The sequence below is a fragment of the Ylistrum balloti genome, unplaced genomic scaffold (genome assembly GCF_031769215.1).
Source record: "Ylistrum balloti isolate Yb309-2 unplaced genomic scaffold, AGI_CSIRO_Ybal_v1 Utg369758, whole genome shotgun sequence".
Lineage (NCBI taxonomy): Eukaryota > Metazoa > Mollusca > Bivalvia > Pectinida > Pectinidae > Ylistrum > Ylistrum balloti.
Genome location: NW_026781958.1, coordinates 2,160,971 through 2,175,462, shown reverse-complemented (window position 1 = coordinate 2,175,462; position 14,492 = coordinate 2,160,971). Strand labels below are relative to the sequence as shown.

The following is a 14,492-nucleotide window of genomic DNA, read 5'->3' as shown; positions in this document are numbered from 1 at the left end:
ATGACATTTGACTATGGTAAGTGTATTTGAAATAACTACAAATAAGACCAATAATAACCCTATTCCACTCTGTTAAAAACGTCACACAGTCCATGTACAGACTTAGCTTACTGAAGATATGGGACATACACCAAAGTAAATTTCTAATGGCACAAAAAGGGAATTTTCTGTGGCAGTCAAAACGAGTAAGATTTATGCTAATTAACAAATATTTCAATTATTTTTTTTATTTTGTAAACCGTGTAAATGACTTTCATTTATTTAACGAAATCTAGCTTCCTTGTTTGTATGTAAGTAAACAGGAAAGTGAGAGTATTGAGTACATTTCTGTTTCACTTAATCATCAGGCAATTTTATTATTGCTATTTTATTTATTTTTTATCTTTTTAATTTCAATTTGAGTGTATTTATCTCTCTTTTAGGATGAGTTAAATGAAGAACAGGTTGCTGGTAAGTGCTATCATTACATTTACACTTTCAGAGTTATTTGTTTTTTATGGACTAAGTACTAGGTACAACGCCAACAAAAATATCTGCACTGCAGATTTAACGTCCACCAGTGGGAGAATAATCGATTTGTTTCGCATCCGTGTGGAATATTCATACAAACACTATTTTTTAGTACTCACAACTGTGTCCAAGTCATCGTGTTGGATATTCAATGCACCTCCTCATTATGCTTTCGAGTGAAATATGTAGTGTTTAATTGTCCATTAAATATGCATCAACATGTTATTAAACATATCACATACACTTAGTAGTAAGAGAACTATAAGGAAACTGGAACAATTGAAAGTACTGTATATGTTTTGTTTTTTTTTTTTTTTTTGGGGGGGGGGGTCGGGGGGGGCGGAGCGGGGGGGGGGGGTGGGGTGGGGGGAGGGGGGAGTTGTGGGGCGGGGGAGGGGGTATATATATCAACCTATATCGCTTTCCTTGTATACAAAAAAAAGAGAATAACCAGTCCGATGAGCTGAACATAAAACGTGAAATGTAAAACCGATATATTATCTTCTAGGATAGCTTGTCAGCGGGCGCCACTTCTAGTGTAGGAAATACCAAAACGTCCTGAATACTTTCTCTTCTATTTATAAATTCGAACCAGTCATTTTAATATCCCATAGGTTCCTGGTTGTCCCAATAATATTTTTGTTTTGTGTATATTTACATGTATATATGATTTCCTAACTTCCATTAAAAGAGCTTGAAGCTGCATTCAGCATCTTCGATACTGACAATGATGGCTGTATCACCACTGATGAGCTTGCCACAGTGATGAGGAGTATGGGAGGCGTAACTACGGAGGAGGAGCTACAGGAAATGATCCAAGAGGCAGACGCCGACGGTAAGAATTGTTCAAAACGATACAGAAACAGACGCCGACGGTAAGAATTGTTCAAAACGATACAGAAACAGACGCCGACGGTAAGAACTGTTCAAAACGATACAGAAACAGACGCCGACGGTAAGAACTGTTCAAAACAATACAGAAACAGACGCCGATGGTAAGAAGTGTTCAAAAACGATACCAGGACAGACGCCGACGGTAAGAACTGTTCAAAACAATACAGAAACAGACGCCGACGGTAAGAAGTGTTCAAAAACGATACCAGGACAGACGCCGACGGTAAGAATTGTTCAAAACGATACAGAAACAGACGCCGACGGTAAGAACTGTTCAAAACAATACAGAAACAGACGCCGATGGTAAGAAGTGTTCAAAAACGATACCAGGACAGACGCCGACGGTAAGAACTGTTCAAAACAATACAGAAACAGACGCCGACGGTAAGAAGTGTTCAAAAACGATACAGGGACAGACGCCGATGGTAAGAACTGTTCAAAACGATACAGGGACAGACGCCGACGGTAAGAACTGTTCAAAACAATACAGGGACAGACGCCGACGGTAAGAACTGTTCAAAACGATACAGGGACAGACGCCGACGGTAAGAACTGTTCAAAACAATACAGGGACAGACGCCGACGGTAAGAAGTGTTCAAAACGGTACAAAAACAGACGCCGACGGTAAGAACTGTTCAAAACGATACCGAAACAGACGCCGACGGTAAGAACTGTTCAAAACAGAACAGAAACAGAAGCTGACGGTAAGAAGTGTTCAAAACAATACCGAAACAGACGCCGACGGTAAGAACTGTTCAAAACAATACAGAAACAGACGCCGACGGTAAGAAGTGTTCAAAACGATACAGAAACAGACGCCAACGGTAAGAAGTGTTCAAAACAATACCGAAACAGACGCCGACGGTAAGAAGTGTTCAAAACGATACCGAAACAGACGCCGACGGTAAGAACAGTTCAAAACAATACCGAAACAGACGCCGACGGTAAGAAGTGTTCATAACGATACAGGGACAGACGCCAACGGTAAGAAGTGTTCAAAACAATACCGAAACAGACGCCGACGGTAAGAAGTGTTCAAAACGATACCGAAACAGACGCCGACGGTAAGAAGTGTTCAAAACGATACCGAAACAGACGCCGACGGTAAGAAGTGTTCATAACGATACAGGGACAGACGCCGACGGTATGAAGTGTTCATAACGATACAGAAAGAGACGCCGACGGTAAGAACTGTTTAAAACAATACCGAAACAGACGCCGACGGTAAGAAGTGTTCAAAACAATATCGAAACAGACGCCGACGGTAAGACCTACTAAAATAATATCGGAGGCAGACCCCGACGATAAAGAATAATCAAAATAAAACAGGAGCAGACATCAACGGTAAGAACTGCCTTAAAAAATTGCGCAAGCGATAGGTGACATAAGCCAATGGCCAGAATTTCAATTAGAAATTAACCAAGTGCAGATGGTAAGAATGACAAGTGTTAGGTAACGACTACAGAAAGCAAAGTATGAGACAAACGGTGACCTACATGACACAGGATATGATCGGCTAAGAAGATACAGATGGTAAGATATTTAAAAAGTGTATGCTAATGGTTAGAAAGGATTAATCATTGTTGTTCTTGTTTACATGATACATGGTAATCACAATAAAGTCATGCACCATCATTGCCTCGGTATAAAGCATATATATGTCTGTGATAAAGGAGATTTTTTTATGAACACTTAAGGCTGATTGAAATCAATAAGTTTAACAGATAAAATCTTCTATCGGTTATAGAAGTTCATAAATCAATATTTCTTTTTTAAATCTTCATATTTCAATTTGGTTTACATCTTACTGAATTCTATTACGTCGGTACGTTCCTGTTTATCATCTCTTTTTTCAAAGACATTCAAGTTCATGGTACCTTTTAATATAAATTTAGACTTATATACTGTAGAGGCAAATAATGAATAAAATTGCATCATACAGCTGTTTCGGTCTTCTAGGACTCGTCATTAATAACAAGGGTCTAAATTTTGAGACCTGAGATATTTTTTCATCCTTTTTTGTTTCTTATAATTTCAGAAGAAAGTCTAATACATGTGTGTATTTTGAATCATGCCCCTTTTCGAATGAATAAAATCGTGCTATGCAGGCTAGGGTATGCAGAAAAGGGAGAATCAGTTAATCATGACAAGAATGAAAACAGATAACAGACACCATCAGGAACATATCTTCCTTTTAGGTAGTGGCGATATCGATTTAGAAGAATTCCTTGCGTTAATGGCTAAGAAAATGAAGGATACTGACTCCGAAGAGGACCTGAAGCAGGCGTTTAAAGTGTTCGACAAGGATAACAACGGCCATATCAGTCAGATCGAGCTCCGAACTGTGATGACTAACCTTGGAGAGAAGATGGACGATGATGAGGTCGATGAAATGATAAGAGAGGCGGACCTTGATGGGGATGGAAAAATCAACTACTCGGGTAATATATACTGTACTTTTATTGATTCTGAAGATGATTTTAATGACATTTAACATGGCAGTGTATTTTGATTTCAAATAAACAATATATCTCAACATGTATCTTAATATGTTAACAAGAATCAAAATGTAAATAAATAGATAAATGATAAAGAAATAAAATAAATAAAAAATAAGGAAAGGAAGAAAAATAACTTTTTCAAAATTATGAAAAAAATACCGCTAAAAATGTAATCTTTACCTCGACGAATGGACACATGTTGGTTGTATATTAATGTAAATAATATTGGTCTTTACGTGACGAATTAATGACTATAATCTAATAAACCATTGATAAATTATGATATTTCCTACAATACACGTACTTCGATACACATTACAAAGCAATGAAAGTTTTAATAAAATTATATAAATTTTTTATTTACATATATATATATATATATATACCTACTTTCATACCAGCTTCTTGTTGGTTCATGTGACATTTAAAACGTATAGGTTTATGTCCTCTGTAACACCACCAAAAATATTGTGTAATTTCACATTAACAGTCACAACCGATCTCGATCTCTCTCACACACACACACCTACACACACACCTACACACACACCTTCACATACACACACTCACATACACCTACACATACACACACACCTACACACACACACACCTACACATACACACCTATTCATACACCTATACATACACACATACACACCTACACACACACCTACACATGCACACATACATACACACACACCTACACACACATACACACACTCACATACACACACACGTATACACACTCACCTACACACACACCTATACATGCACACATACATACACACACACCTACACACACATACACACACCACCACATACACACACCACCACATAGACAATGTTCCTATGGTGTATCTATCCATATCAATGATGTTAAAACTGTATTATTACACCTACACTACACAACTAAGTATTTATACATGATTTATTTATGTCTACTTATATGTCGCTTATCTAAACGCCTACGTCGGCTCATTTTGAATACCGTACCTTTTGTACCAACTTAACAAGAGCTAAGTATGTTTTTATCATACATGTGTGAAATGTACATTCGTCCCTCACCTTTTTTCCTAACAGAATTTGTCGCCATGATGACGAGATCATGAAGAGCTATCGATGGGATTCGACATCATCTGAACCTAGATATTATAGCTTGGATACGGATGAGGATCTTCCACTTTAAATTGTAACAATATGTAACAATTTGAATTATAAGCCGTGAATTTATAATCACCAAAGGGATATTTTCGTGGATGGGGTGGGGTGGTGATGGATGAGGTTGGGTGGGGTGGTAATGGATGGGGTGTGTGGGATGGATAGGATGGGACGGGGTGGGATGGTGATGGGTGTAAGGGGTTTAACGACAAATGTGTATATTTTCTGCTTAATAAATCATTGATATATATACAATGTATTTTCGTGTTTTTCTCTTAAATATTCCCGATGACAAGTGTTCCTACCGTTGTCTTAATTTGCATATGTTATATGATGATGAAGTTTCTGTTCAGACGACCATGCAGGTTGCGCCATATGCACAAGGTCAATGATTCACTGATTTGGTGCGTTGCCACGTGCTCAATCAATAGCAATGGTTACATATTTGTTTCACAAATACACAGAGGATAAAAATAGACTTGAGTAGACAGGTGGCATAAAAACAACAAATAAAAATACCAACACGTCAACAGAATTATAATTCAAATTTAAATTCAAGAAACCTAGGACAAAATATGAACATAACAAGATTTACATGAAGACTCAAGAAAAAGAAACAAGAAGAATGAGACCTAAAGTACGGTAGCTGGGAAAGGACATCGTAAGTTACAGGATAATATTTTTTTATCTCGATCGATCGACTTATTAACTCGATTAATCGACTGAATTATCTCGATCGATCGACTTATTAACTCGATTAATCGACTGAATTATCTCGATCGATCGACTTAATAACTCGATTGATCGACTTAATTATCTCGATCGATCGAGATAAACAATTATTTTCATGTAACTTACGATGTCCTTTCCCAGCTACCGTACTAAAGAGTAAATACATATCAGTATTTATCCGAAATATGAACATAAGAAGATTTACATGAAGACTAAAAAAATGGACAAAAAGAATGAGACCTAAAGAATAAATACATAAAAGTATATTATTTATCCGAAATATGAAGAGAAGACCTAGATCACCTGTCATATCCACAGAACTACAATAAAGGCACAATTTGCTTATCAATGATAATATATTATGAAACATATTTTGTGACAAATAAAAGCAAATATGAAATATAATGAGGACGCTGTTCTGTGAAAGATTGGATTACTGGTTGACAAGATAAGAGCTTCCTACAGACTTCCACATAGCGATTGTTGCTAATTGTGTCAGTCTATAGGGTGACTTATCAAACATTTTGCGAAGGCCACACAGGTTAACAGCACTTTTCATACAAGTTCAAAATTAGATATAGAAGTACAAAACAATAGATTAGCTTGGATCATACTGCTGTTTCGTCCTAGGATTCCTCTATTTCGCAATGGGCCTTAATTTTGAAATGTAAGAGGCGATAGAGGAAAATCGAAAGTGATCGAATTAATACAGTCGAATCTCGTTATCTCGAAGTTGACTGGGTGAATAAATTCCATTTAAGTAATGTTTAGTGTAAAGTTTGGCAGAGACCAAAGAAATCGGGTTAAAAGAGTTCGAAATAATGAAGTTCGACTGTAATCTAATGATTTCAGAATACGTAGTACAAACATGTCTTTCGATACCACGTCACTGATTTACACGAAAAGCGTGATGATTCTGGATTTCCTTTCGTAGCATGAATTTTCCATTTTTTGATAGCAACAACCTTGCTTCCTCGATCTCATCTAAACAGGTTGTAGTTGGCTCAGGGCTCGTTCAACTTATCATAATTTCTTTAATGACATCAGGATTTCTTAAAAAATGTCATTATCATCATTTGCCGAAAGTTTTTTATGCGATTTTGAAATCGAAGAAGGAAGGGCAAAGTATCAAGGTATGAATAACATAGATTGGCACAATTGAAATGTACGAGGATAGTTAGAACATGAAGTGGTTCGAATCTGAATTTATATTTTACTTACGGAACACTTGGTCTTAATCGTCTTGTACTTTTCAAGAGTCCCCTTGTAAGTCTTTGTTTTGTTTACATTATGCCCTAGTATTATTGAAATTGAGGTTGTCCATTTTATTCCATCGTAATTACAAGGAATGTTTTGACCATAATACTGCCGTATTGACAATATGATGATATGTCCCCTTATTGATAAGGTGTTTCCCTGATAATATATTATTGGTACAAACAAGATGTAGCATTGTACTGACATAATATTCCCCATAACTACTGACACGATGTTCTGCCTTACCGACTGTATGTTCCCTGTATTGACAAGATAGTTATAATAATATAATATTATATGTACCGACAAAATTTCCCTACAGACAAACAAAAATTCCCACGTACCAACACGTTTTTCCCATTGCTGAAATTGTATTCTCCCGTAACAATTAAATATCCCTCGTACCAACAAGTCATTCCTTCGTACAGACAAAATATTCAACGTACCAACAAGTTATCCCCACGTACAGACAAAATATTCCACGTACCAACAAGTTATCCCCACGTACAGACAAAATATTCCCACATACAAATAGATATTTCCACGTACAAAAAAGTTATCCCACGTACAGACAAAATATTCAACGTACCAACAAGTTATCCCCACGTACAGACAAAATATTCCACTTACCAACACGTTATCCCCACGAACAGACAAAATATTCCACGTACCAACAAGTTATCCCCACGTACAGACAAAACATTCAACGTACCAACAAGTTATCCCCACGTACAGACAAAATATTCAACGTACCAACAAGTTATCCCCACGTACAGACAAAATATTCCACTTACCAACACGTTATCCCCACGTACAGACAAAATATTCCACGTACCAACAAGTTATCCCCACGTACAGACAAATTATTCCCGCATACAAATAGATATTTCCACGTGCAAAAAAGTTATCCCACGTACAGACAAAATATTCCACGTACCAACACGTTATCCCCACGTACAGACAAAATATTCCACGTACCAACAACTTATCCCCACGTACAGACAAAATATTCCCACATACAAATAGATATTTTCACGTGCAAAAAAGTTATCCCCACGTACAGACAAAATATTCCACGTACCAACAAGTTATCCCCACGTACAGGCAAAAAATGATAAATAATATTCCACGTACCAACACGTTATCCCCACGTACAGACAAACTATTCCACGTACCAACAAGTTATCCCCACGTACAGGCAAAATATTCAACTTACCAACAACTTATCCCCACGTACAGACAAAATATTCCACGTACCAACACGTTATCCCCACGTACAGACAAAATATTCCACGTACAAGAAGATAGTCCCCGTAAAGACAAGATGTCACGTATACAAAACATGTCCCCTCCTTCGTCATTCATCACGACTATATATATTTTGCGTTTCGACAATATTATCCTTTCCATCAGGATTTTTTTTTATTTATTGTGTTACTTATGTCTCAGAAGATTACGAAACATTCAACATATGAACATAACATTTGTAAAAAAAAAACAGCAAAGCGTAGATATCAAATGGTTTGTGAAAGGCAAGCGTCCTTCAAATCGATGCCATGTCCTTGAACTACCCACATTTGATACTAAGGAATTCGAGGTCAACTTTAACACACGAATGACAAGTAAACGTGAATGATTGAACAGAACATTTATATTTGTGAGGGTAAAAGATAGAAAAACACTTACTCGCGTGCAGAACACTTTGTCAATCAAAGAAACATAACAGATTGTCTTTCAAACTGTATTTAATGGAACCGCATTCCATCGGCGTGCATTGTGTATTGTTATGTTCACAACATTGCGAAAGTATTACCGACCTATTGTTTTCATCTGGCACAAACAGCTGGCCTTTCAGTAGGAAAATAATTGCTTTGTGCCCACCTGACAAAGACTGAACTACTTTCCAAATAATGAGTTATCTACCCATGAATGGGTTCTTTTTGTCAGTCTGTCTTGTCATTTGATGCGTCATACACGTGTGTTACAGTGTCTCAGATTTGAAAGACCTACTCACTATTTCTAAACACAGGGATCATATTTAGGCTTTCACAGCTTTCTATGGGGCTATCATTTATCATTGTCTTACTGGTAGAGAAAGTCTATTACAACAGAGACTTGCCGTTACAATACACTATATAGAACACCTTAGGGAGAATGAAACAAAGAATGCGGCGAAACGGACACCGGCATTGAAATATTTGCAATTTATTTTTTTAAATCATGACGTGTTTTGCTTTCGTGTTTACGATTTGTTTTCTTGGAGACCAGGGCAGGTGGAAGAGACCTTTGTCTGAATTAACAAATATCTAAGGTCTAGATACAGAGTAACATGGTAAGTGTTTTACTGGTAAAGATAAATTGAATCACAATGTATGACATTTTATATTACCTTACCTATCTATGCCGTTTTCTGTAGCTGTTATGTTAATGCCTAGTTATGATTTAAGACTCAATGATGTCTTGTTATATCTTTGGGTATATATATGCTTTATAACGTTGTTAGATACGTTTATGCTTTATTATGTTTATCAGACATATTTATGCCTTGCTGTGTTATCAGACTTAATTAGGTTTTATAATTTAACGGATAGATTTATGGTTTTCTATGTTATCAAACTCAATTATACCTTATTATGAATAAGACATATATTATTTACTATGTTAACTGACGTATTGTTGCCTTACTATGTAATCAGACATATTTAATCCTTTTATCAGGTATATCTTTGCCTGGCTATGATATTGGTTATGTCTATTCCTTGTGATGATATCAGCTAAATGTATGCTTTGCTTTGTACTTTAATTGGTGTATTATGTCGTGCCATATTATCAGACTTGATTATGACTTACTATGTTTCAGATATTTATGTCTTTATATGCTATCGGTTATATTTATGCTTTTCTATATTATCTATGTTTATGCCTTGTTATTTTATCAGGTATATTATATCTTGTAAATAAATGGAGATATTATGCCTCGCTAAAGCATTTGACTAGATACATTGCAATGTTATCAGACATTTTTATGCCTTGCTGTGCTATCAGACACATCCATTCTTTGTATCGTATCGGATATGTGTATGTCTCTCCATGTTATCAGACACATCAATGTCTTACTTTTTATCAGACATAAATATGGCTGCCTTGTTATGTTACCTGATATATTTGACGTTTTGCTTTTTATCAGACTTATTCCTTACTTTATTATTTGATATACTTATGTCCTACCATGATACCTGTCAAATTTATGCCTTAATATGTTATTTAATACTTATATGTCGTTGTATGTTACCATCATACATATCTATTGCTGGTACTGTGGTACACTTCACTAGCCTGTAAAAGTGGAGTAGATTCAGTACACAGGCAAAATATTTCTGGGGAACTCTACATCTGAATTGCTTTTATTACTATCTATGTACAGGATATATCCTATACCGTTGTTTTACTTTTTTCGTTCTTGTAAATTTTTAAGTATATATAATCTATTACAGGATGTAACAGCATCACTGACAGAAGTACAAATCGCCGGTAAGTTTTTAACTGTGTAACTAATGATATCTAACACCTTCCGTGGTAGTTGATTATATATCTCTTTTTAATGTCCATTTTTCCTTGGCAAATAACGAAAACTCTTTGCCTTAAACCTCGTTATAAGGCCATCTCATTCAGAATAGAAATGGAAACAGATTGCCTCACAGAGTAGCAAACAAAATCCCTTATATTTACAATCTACGAAATCTGCCTGACAAAATAAGCATCGTCAAATTGTAATGTTTTTAAGGTTTTTAAATTTATCACGAAAATGCTTTACTTTTTTCTTTTTCTTTAACTGTTACCCCTATCAGCATTCGTCAAAACAATTATTAACTTTTTTTTCATCTTTTTTTCAGAACTGAAGGAAATTTTCAGTTTTTACGACAAAAACTGTGATGGCTATGTGGATCTGGAAGAACTTGGACCAATGATGAGGTCTATGGGACTTAATCCGTCGGAGAAGGAAATACTCACCTACACGGATCAGTTTTGCGAAAGTTCGTAAAATAGTGAAGGAGTCTTTAAAATCGATCTGTATTGCATCGCATATGTTTTTATCATTTTAAGAATTATCAGCGCCTGTTTGATATCAGGGAGATCATTGCATTTCTATCTGTTATTGTCTCTCCTTCTCTCTGTCCTTTTAAATCATCCTATTTAACTTTATACAGTACCGCAATGCTGGTATGATTAATAGTGAGAATGACTCATCAGCATTACTATATATCCACAATTCACATAGAAGCCGTTTGCACTGGTACTTTTCACTTCTTTTTCTTGGCTTGGGGTTCTGTTAACACAATGTATATCCATAGATAAAATAATCTTTAGTTTTCTGCACATCATTCCATTACCATTATGATATCTTAGCTGAAGTCTTTGCTATGATGTGAATCAGGGAGATGTCATTCTCGAAATATCGGCGAATATTTACAGACTCTTCAACATCATCCGCTTATCTTGATCTTTTCCCTACAACGAAACCCGCATGAACAGCCTTGCAACAAACTGTATGATACGCGTGATGATTTCAAATTCCCTATTGTGAATATTCCATTTCTGGATAGCAACATTCCTGCATCCCCAGCCTATGGTGTTTACATGTCGAAGTTGATTCGACAGTCACGGGTCTGCTCCTGTTATCATGATTTTTATACAAGATGTCGTCAACAAACAGACAAACCCATAACACAGGGTTTTAAATGATGCAAGTTGATGAATAGTATTGGAAAGTTTACGTACGTTATGAAGTTTGGTGTGTTGGATTCTCGTTAGTTTGCCTGTCCGTTTATATTGTTGTATACTCTTGTTCTCGTTTGAGAACTTAACATTGCTTACTTGGATTGATCAGATATACGGGTAACGTTGACGAAGCAAAAGACGGCTTACTCTTCCCGAACACTTTGTCTTATTCTCCTCTTATTGCAGGAGTCTTCACGTATAAATCTTTCTTTTGTTCATATCTAAACTACTGTTATTGAACATGAGTTTGTATTATGATGATGTAGACATAATGGTATTTTAGTGTTGTTATTAGATCCCATATTAAAAGTTGCTCCACAGACAATAATAAACAATTTATTCTAAGATTAGACGTATCTTATTGCTTAGGCTTATTTCGGCTTTAAAATTGATTCAACGTTATTATAACTTTTACATATTTTTACCGTGTTGCCTTTGAAGAGGATTGTCTTGTAACAAATTTCTTCTGACCGACAAAAACTGACAAAAACTAATATCTCTTTTCTAGGACATGATAAGAATCTCGATTTCCGGGATGCCTTGGAGGTTGTTGTAGACGTGCTGGCATACCCACAGGAGACAGAGGAGAGTCTACGAGAGGCATTTCGAGTACTGGACAGGGATGGCACTGGATATGTCAGCTGTGCCGAACTTACACAAATGATGACGTCACGAGGAGAGAGACTATCCGATGATGATGTTAAGGAAATGATGCTTGAGGCCGATGATGGAGATGGTCACATCAAATATGAAGGTATTTATGCATTCCTTTGAAAATCATGCAAACTGTATCTATAAATTATAGATGTACGGCGGCCAACTAGGGCCAGGACAAATAATTAATTATTATTATTATTATTTTATTTTTATTTTTTTTGTAAATCTAATATAAAGTCAGTCTTCCTAATTATTTTTGTTGTTGCCCTAGTATGCTTCCGTTCTACACAAAACCTTTCCAAATATTGATCACGACCTACCAACTTTCCCATGACAAAGTTTTTTACCGACCAATGTCACTCTCGGTGTTTAAAATTCAATTATTTAAATAAAACGTATTTCTGACTCAGAATTGGTGAAGCTTGGGCAAAACTCTGAACAAAAATATGTTTGAAATGGAGACTCTTAAAAAATTTATAATAAGACCATACACTCCAGAAGGGTAAACTGCCTTTTTCATCGATGATACATCACCAACTTGGGATTGACCAAGAACTACTTAACAAATGTCTGTAATATCTAATGTTGTTGTGGCTTCATCTATTACAACCCTGTAGGATTTGATTGAACATGTACAAAACGATTAAGAGTAAGTATAGATCCCGTTACATTACAACCATTCTAATATCATTCTATCCCGAAGATATTCTACCACTCATCAGCGATGCTCAGAAGGCTAACACTACATGTGTCTGCCAATCACTGTAGCGCCAAACAGTAATTGCTTTGACAAGACCGTTGTATCACTGAACGAACAAGGGTTAAGAAAGATATTCTATAGAACTGTGCTCACTTTTACCGATAACCGTTCTCATTTTCAGACTTTACCAGACTGATACTCGGGAAGAGCTGAGATGTGTTATCTGTATGTGACGGAGTGATGTTCGGACGATATATAAACACTGTTTCTAATAATATGGTAATGACGGACGGGAATTGTCCATATCGTTCTAAAGCGCTCGAACTCCCAAGCGATATCACTGTCGAGGACGCGTATGAAACCAGACCCGGATATCCTGACTGTGCTATTGTGGACACTATCGATACATCATAAAGTCCCCCTTTACCTAATTGATTTGTTCTGCGATCCACCAGGCTCAGAGGGAGCGTGTTACAGTATATTGTGGCTTTGTCTCGTATCAACGTGGCTCGTCCTTCAAACAACAGTGCGTCTCCTAGCTGCGCTGGAATCTTCCAAGTACGGCAGATTTTATTATAGATTTTCCAATGTTACGTGTTTTTTATGTTTTCTTTTAGAATAAACTCTGTTTTCTCTGGAATACAAATGACAATAAAAAGTGAAATTTTATCTAGACTTTGAGTTTAAAGTGTTTTTCCAAGTTAGAATATTAAATAACAATAAAAATATTCTATTTTGAAAACTTTCATATAGCTTCAGACATGAAACCTCTTCTGTACAAGATATTCTGGTTTTTATTCCAGGGACGTTATATGTGCATCAGTGTCGAGATATACGGACATACATACGATTTTATCAATATCTTGACTAGAACTACCGACCATTAATTCAGGTAGTATCTGGTAAACTACATACATTTTGTGACTTTGTGAATTATAACATCTGTCAAACCAATCAGTCTACACTGTATATGTGTTTGAATATAAACAAAGGGTAATATCGGATACTCATTAAATGACGTATCTAATGCTCCCCAAAAACTTTCTGGGGAGTATATAGTACCTGCCTTGTCCGTTCGGCCGTCCTTTCGTGTCCTGATAAATAAGTCTGCCTAAAAACGTGTTCGGAACATAATTTGCCCCAAATCAAGCAAGGATCTTGAAACTAGGCATATGCATTTGTCATACTATTGGGATATGTAGTGTATCAAATTCAGGGCCCCCACTCCTTAATTACAGACATATTGTCCTATGTTTTTGTGTCATAAGCATAGGATTTGCCAGCATTGGAAGTAGGATCATAG

At 36.2% G+C, this 14,492-nt stretch overlaps 1 pseudogene; it reads left to right on the top strand.

The window, feature by feature from the left end:
* On the top strand, nt 1-12,606 carry LOC132543582 (calmodulin-like; annotated as a pseudogene).
* The last annotated feature ends 1,886 nt before the right edge of the window (nt 12,607-14,492 follow it).